The following is a 7,426-nucleotide window of genomic DNA, read 5'->3' as shown; positions in this document are numbered from 1 at the left end:
ATGAATATATTCTTTTGGGAAGATGGAAACTAGGGTACTTGTCATCTTTAAAAGTTAATGGTAGGCTTTTGCTGGATTATGTTATGTGATCTGGCCTGGTTTGGTAGGTCTTCCTTGGCCACTAGGGATATAGAAGGTTCACCTTTGTGTATCCCTGAAGCAAATTTGCCTTGTTGAGCTTGAACTCTAGCTGGCTTTGAATCAGTTTAAGGCATCTCTTATTTTGGATGAGCTCTGCCTTGTTTTCTACTGCTATATTAGGTTGTGTTAGCATCGCACGATGCATAGTCTCTTATATGGTCAGTCTATTCAAATTTTGAGCAGATTTTAGTTGTGTCAGATAAGAGAGTTCAACATAATTGATTTTATTTCTTCTGATAACAGATAGGCCTGGTATGGTCTATCCCAGTATCATCAATTTGTCTATGCTTTGCTAGATTGGATTAGTAACACCCCTCCACGTTTTCAGTTTGTATCTGCCAAAAGACACAATCTGTTGCATCCACCACAAAAATGTTGTGTCATTGATGTAATGAAAGAAACAGTTCCCACAAATCCATCTATCTTAAAGTTCTTTGCTGTGTCAGATGAATGATCTTGAAGCCATTGGAGACCATTGTAGTGTTTTACAATTGTGTCAAGCATCTCAGCATAAGGAACAAGCTTCTCGACATTCCACACATTGCCATCATAAGGCATGAACTCGATGAATCGCACAATAATCGGCTTTTCCCTTGTCATTTCTACAAAGTCACAAATCTCATCATCATTTAGCCCGTGCATCGCAACACAATTTACCTTCACAGGATTGTAACCAAGACTGATAGTAGTTTCTATTGATTCCAGAACTTTTGCATGCCCTTTGCGTCTAGTCAAAAACTCAAATTTTGCAGGAACCAATGTATCTAAACTAATATTTAATGAATTCAATCAAGCTTCTTTGAAATTTGGAAGCTTCTTTGCTAGGGTAAGACCATTTGTAGTCATTGCCAGAGTTTTGAGTCCTTTTATTCCGGACAAGCGAACACATATATCTTCGATGTCTGGTCGAATAGTTGGTTCCCCACCAATCAACCTGATCTTATCCACACCTGAAGACACAAAAGGGTTTGCCAAGCGGATAATTTCATTTTGAGACAAAAGCTCTGGTTTGGGAGTAAGCTCCACACCTTCATCAGGCATGCAATATTGACACCTTAGGTTGCATCGCTCAGTCAGGGAAATTCTCAGGTAGGTATGCATCCTTCCAAATGAATCAATAAGCATATCTGATACAGTTGCATTTTCCACAGATAATTCTGTGACAGACTTTGCAGCAGAAGTTGCCAATGACCTCCAGCCTAGTTTAGAAATAGCATGGGATACTGGCCTTACTCTTTCCAAAATAGAGATGAAGATAAATACTTCATAGAATTGGCAGGTACTAGATAGGAATATAATGACTGCATCTTGTCATCTTGGTAGAAATTCATGCAGAAAACCACTTCAGGAAATGACATTTCAATTCACAAATATAACATTTATCTATAACATGCACAATACAAAATAAAAAAATTCAATTCTGCCAAACTTATTTCCCGTCTTATAGAACTAATAAATTGCCAGTACCTTTATACAATGGAAATACTTAACATCAAACCAGTTTAGCAAAAGATGTTCAAACAATAACATTTATAAGAAAATAGGGTTACACCATATCTCTAGCATCTTTTAGAATCTGGGTTAGTCTCACGGGATAAAACCTTTGGAAGAACATAGGAGTGCAAGTGAAAATTTGTGGGGACCTTGCATTAATATCTGAGCTATGGCTTCTTTGCAAAATGATCAATTGTGCAATTGTAAGTGGCACCAATATTTGAAAAGGTTGTCTTTCTATTCTCAGCAACATTGTGAGCAATAGGAGTCAGCCACAGGAATATACAGATGTGTACATTAAGGATGCATCAAACAGTTTTGTTGCAAAGGAGAGATCCCTTGTTGATTTGCTTAAAAAACCAAGCAATTTAAACACGGATTTTATGCTTGAACGAGAATTAGTGAAGAAATGAAGCAAACTCCCTCAATGCACCATTGAACTGAAACAAATTGAATAGTATATCTTAAAAATGACTCTATTGTCCTTGATAACAAAATTATGGTTTTTTTTTTTTTGAATCCTAGAGGTCATTAGGAGCAAGTGAACCAACTGGAGATCCAAACTCTCAGAAAATATTTAAAAGACAACCATAGGTAAAGGTTTTTTTTTTTTTTTCATCGCAGTATTGATCTCATAGGAAAACAAGGTACAAATAATTGACAATGGTCTAAGTTTCACAGTTGGAGAGGGCCTTCATTTAAGGCACTGGACTACAAGGCCTGCTACCACAATGTAATCCCAAGTATGACTCTATTACAAGATCAACGTAGTCATCTTCTCCTTAAGTTTGGAAAGTTAGATTTGCTAAGCTATTGCAACAAACTAGGTCATTTCATCAAAAGCACACCCGCACACAGCAACTCATGCAGAACTGATTTTTATTATTTTCTGCTATGTTGATAGTTGATTTCTATGACCATTCAATTTGATGTATTTCACCTCCATGTTTTTAAGTGCTAATTTGCCCGTCTTATGGCACCATCCTGATTATCTTGACTTGATACAGTACCCATACGAACACTTTTCTCTTTTCTAGGTTTTCCCTTTCTATTTTCAAACCTTGCTTCTTTTCTAGCAATTTCAGCATTCTGTGTTTGATCCAGTGGTATCCAAAATCGATTCCTGCCATCACTGTATAAAAAAAGAAAAAGAAAAAAAAGAGAGAGCAAAAGATCACCTAAACTGTTCTGGAAATGTGCTATATGGACAGTGGTACAGTTGGGAAATGTGTTTCAAGCCATTTAAAATGTGTTTCCCAAACATGGGATGTGTGCATATGGATTGAAATGCATTTCCGAACTATACCACACATGTTTCCAACTTTCCACATTTCAATATGGGAAATGTACAGGGTATGACCCACCCATATGCATTTCTTATAACATAGACAGAGCATCTAAGCTATTGACTTCGAATGCGATTGAAACTTAATTTTCCTACTGTGTATACTTTGAGATAGTGACACTATTTTGAAGGTTTGATGCTTGGTTTACATAATGTCTCTTCTGCTCTTCTCATGATCATTTATTTCTTTTTTAAAAGCTGCTCCTCAATAGTCTTTTTAGAAGTGAATTAAATTACATTCCTCTTAGATTAATTCAATAACCTAAGACATAATACACTTCTACTACCATTCAATTATTCCTTGGATGATCCAAGCCATCTTCCTCTTCATCAAGAGATCAACAGTGTGATAAGGGTTCAGGAATGATATTTATTGACAGTACACAAAGGTTATTTGGGAAAAATTCAAACTGGTGAATCAAATTATCTTTCATAATGAAAACCACAAGTGTTACTCTCTATTTTATTCTACATATTCACGTGTGTTTCTAGTCCATGATGGTTGTACGATTTGTTGCTCCTGGCGCAAGCATAATTGGATGAGCTAAAGCTTTTTATATATTTCTATTTTGAGTATTTTTATGGCATTGACATTTAATATTTTCTGGTTCATATATTGCATGAATGAATGATGATATTTCGGGTTCACCAACTGCATTTTGAGCTGCGTAACTCAATAGCTTAACAGGGAATGGCTTTAGGAAAAGATTTAGTGGCTGATATTTGTCAATTTGCTGTAATGTTTTGATGTTTCTTAAAGAAACCTGAAACTTTTATTTCTTAAAAGGATACAGTGGTCATCCTGTTATAGAGTGTGCATGCAATTAAAGCAAGTACAAGGAATCTAGCTTTTACATTTAGGTTTTTATAATCTTTTATAAAGACAATCCGATGAGCTGAAGTGAAGCTTGAATGGCTAACAAAAAAAATGGCCATGTTTTTACACAAATTATATGAGGACATCAAATCTGTAAAATGTTTCAGTTATGTGTCAAACTTCCTCAGCTGATAGTTTTATATTGTTAAGGATATTCTACCAATTACCTAAAAGAGGTTTCTGTTGTTTGGAAGAAACATACTCTTCTTGAATTTTGATAATGTGATTGAATTTTTATTTTTTTTGGCTTTGTATGCTTCATATAAAATCTCACAGTAAGCATTGGCTAGCTGGATTTCTGAAATATGGAAAACAAGGTTATACATGGCAACAAGTCACATTGCGGTATAAATGGTTCATTGTTCTTATCAAAAGATTTGGCACGAAAATAGTGAGTCATAGGTGAATAGTGAGTCAAAGGTGAGATACAGTGATCACTTACATAGTGGCATAACTTGAATTGATCTATTGCTTAGGGTTCTCTATGGACTATTTAGAGTGTGGAAGAAAATGCTAGGAATAGTGCTAATAAGTCTTAGATATCGTGCAGATTTGAACAAATCAAAATGGTGAGGACACGAAGGAACCAAGGGCCTGGAGAGTCTTCACAAGGACCTCCTTCAAATAACCTATTACCTTCACCAGAATTGACTCTAAACCTGCGTTCCCTGGAAGCAATTAATGAAACCTTAAGAGGGCGCCAAACAAATGATATGGAAGGGGAACACCCTTCATCAGGTTTAGGGAACCCCGAGGGATTTAGAGATTATGATAGAAGACCTCTAGTTGAGGACATTACTAGAGAGCTCCAGAAGATTAAACTCCCAGAATTTGCAGGAGGTCGTGCCAGTGAGCGTGCAGAAGCCTGATTAGAGGGGATGGGAAGGTGTTTCGCACTAAGGGATTACAATTCCAATTCCAAAGCCAAAATAGCAATATTCCAACTTAGAGATAGTGCTCTGAATTGGTGGGGTAACTTGGAGTGTCAACTACACCTCACTCCAGACACAGTTACTTGGGAATTGTTTGAGGAGAGGTTCAGGAAGAAGTACCTACCAGTATATTATGAAGAACAACAGGTAGGAGCCTTCCATGCCCTGATACAAGGAGGTCGTACTGTAGAAGAATATGAAATTCGATTTATGGAATTGGTCAAGTACGTTTCCTACATGGATACTGACCAACACCAAGCGGATCGTTTTATGTATGGATTGAGACCTAAGATTAGGGAAATGGTACGGATGTGGAAACCATCCTCAGTTGCAGAAGCTGTAGAACAGGCTCGTTATGTCGAAGAACACCTAGATTTAAAGGTTGAAGGCAGAGCCATCTTTCCACGTCAAACAGGGTTTATGGTGAAGGCCCCTCGTACCTTCCCAAGGGGGGGCAATCAGAGGCCACCACCATATGGAAACAGGGTTATACCTAGAACACCAACAGTAGGAATTTCAGTGGTTTCTAGTGCAGCTTCACCCACAGTTTCAAGGGCGTGTACAAATCAAAGTCATAGGCGAGGAACAACAAGTGGGGGTAGGGGTTCTAGGGGAAGAAACTCTTTCCAAAGAACTCCACAACATTCGGTTCAAGGTCCACCACACATCACTTGTTGGGGATGCGGAGGACCTCATTACCAGCGGGACTACCCAGAGTTTCGAACCAGTAACAACAGAAGAGAGGGAAAAGAACCAATGGGGGGAGCAGGTAGCCACCACCGAATCTATGCCGCAGTTGACAATCAGCAAGTTGAACACCAGTCTGCCATGGTAGAAACCTCAGGTATGATAAACAAAGTAAAAGTTAAAATTTTGTTTGACTCTGGTGCTACAGATAGTTTCATTTCACCAGTTGCATTAGAAAAATGTGGGTTGGCAACCTATGAGCACGATGACTTTAAACAAGTTGAGATGGCTTCTGGAATAAAACAAGCAGTAGGGCCTAGTGTTGACCAATGTCAAGTAAACCTCGGGGTGTGTATAACTAAGTTGAAGGCATACGTCACAGAATTGGGAACGTATGATGTAATTGTTGGAATGGACTGGCTAGAAGCTCATCGAGCTTTGGTAGACTGCTTCAAGAAGAAGGTGATATGTTTAGATGATGAAGGTAGGCCAATTGAGATTTGTGGAATCAAGAGTGGAGTGTCCCTACGATTCATATCCATGATGAAGGTAAAACGTTGTCTGAGACAAGGTTGCAAACTATATTTGGTCAAGACTATAAGTGACCAGAAAGGACCTTCCCTGGATCAACATCCAGTTTTGGCTGAATTCAAGGATGTTTTTCCAGAGGAATTGCCTGGATTACCTCCTGTAAGAGAGATTGATTTCACCATTGATCTGAAACCAGGTGCAAAACCAATATCTAAGACACCCTATATGATGACAACTCCAGAGCTTTGTGAGTTGTAGATGTAGTTAAAGGAGCTCTTAAACTTGGGATTGATCATACCTAGTATTTCCCCTTGGGGTGCACCAGTAATTTTTGTCAAGAAGAAGGATGGTTCCTTGCACCTATGCATATATTATAGAGACATAAACAGAGCCACGATAAAGAATAGGTACCCAATACCTCGAATAGATGACTTATTTGATCAAATGAAGGGGGCAGCGGTCTTCTCAAAAATTGATCTACGATCTGGGTACCACCAATTGAGGATAAAGGAGGAGACATCTCAAAAACTGCAATTCGAACTCGATTTGGGCACTATGAGTTCGTAGTTGTTCCATTCGGTTTAACCAATGCACCAGTAGTATTCATGAGCCTCATGAATGGTGTGTTCAGGAAGTATTTGGACCAATTCGTGCAAGTCTTCCTTGATGACATTCTTATATATTCCAAGAATGAAAAGGAGCATGAAAAGCACCTAAGGGTAGTATTGACTTGTTTAAGGGAAAATCAATTGTATGGGAAATTGTCAAAGTGTTCCTTCTTTCAGAACAAATTCCATTACCTTGGGCACATCATTTCAGGAGAAGGGATTTCAGTTGACCCGGAAAAGGTGAAGGCCATAATGGATTGGCTATTACCAAAAAATGCCCATGAGGTAGGTAGTTTTATGGGGCTAGCTGAGTATTATCGCAGGTTTGTGGAAGGGTTTTCAAGGATTGCAAAACGCATCACCACATTACAACAAAAAGGGGTTAGGTATGAATGGACAAATGAATGTGGCACTGCATTCACAGAGCTAAAGAGGTTACTAACTAGTGCACTAATCCTTCAAGTACCAGACATGAGAAAAGACTTCACTGTCTGCACCGATGCTTCGACGCAGGGATTGGGTGCAGTATTGATGCAAGAAGGCGGAGTAATAGCTTACGCTTCTAGAAAATTGAAGAAGCATGAAGAGTTATATGCTACCCACGACTTAGAATTGGCAGCAGTGATGTTAGCCTTGAAGCTATGGAGACACTACCTCATTGGGAGAAGATTTGAGTTAAGAACAGATCATCAAAGCCTAAAGCATCTCTTCACTCAAAGGGATTTGAACGCCAGACAAAGGCGATGGAGCGAATTCATGAGTGAGTATGATTTTGAAATCTCATACATCAAGGGAAAGGAGAATGTAGTGG

At 38.5% G+C, this 7,426-nt stretch overlaps 1 pseudogene; it reads right to left on the bottom strand.

Annotated features, from left to right (window-relative positions):
* Positions 1 to 465: 465 nt before the first annotated feature.
* On the bottom strand, positions 466 to 1,310 carry LOC149163232 (GTP 3',8-cyclase pseudogene; annotated as a pseudogene).
* Between the last annotated feature and the right edge of the window lie 6,116 nt (positions 1,311 to 7,426).

This window comes from Pinus tabuliformis, chromosome 5_2 (genome assembly GCF_031772625.1).
Source record: "Pinus tabuliformis cultivar Carrire ecotype Pingquan chromosome 5_2, CPIR1, whole genome shotgun sequence".
NCBI lineage: Eukaryota > Viridiplantae > Streptophyta > Pinopsida > Pinales > Pinaceae > Pinus > Pinus tabuliformis.
The sequence above is the reverse complement of the archived record's forward strand: the minus strand, read 5'-3'. Positions and strand labels throughout refer to the sequence as shown.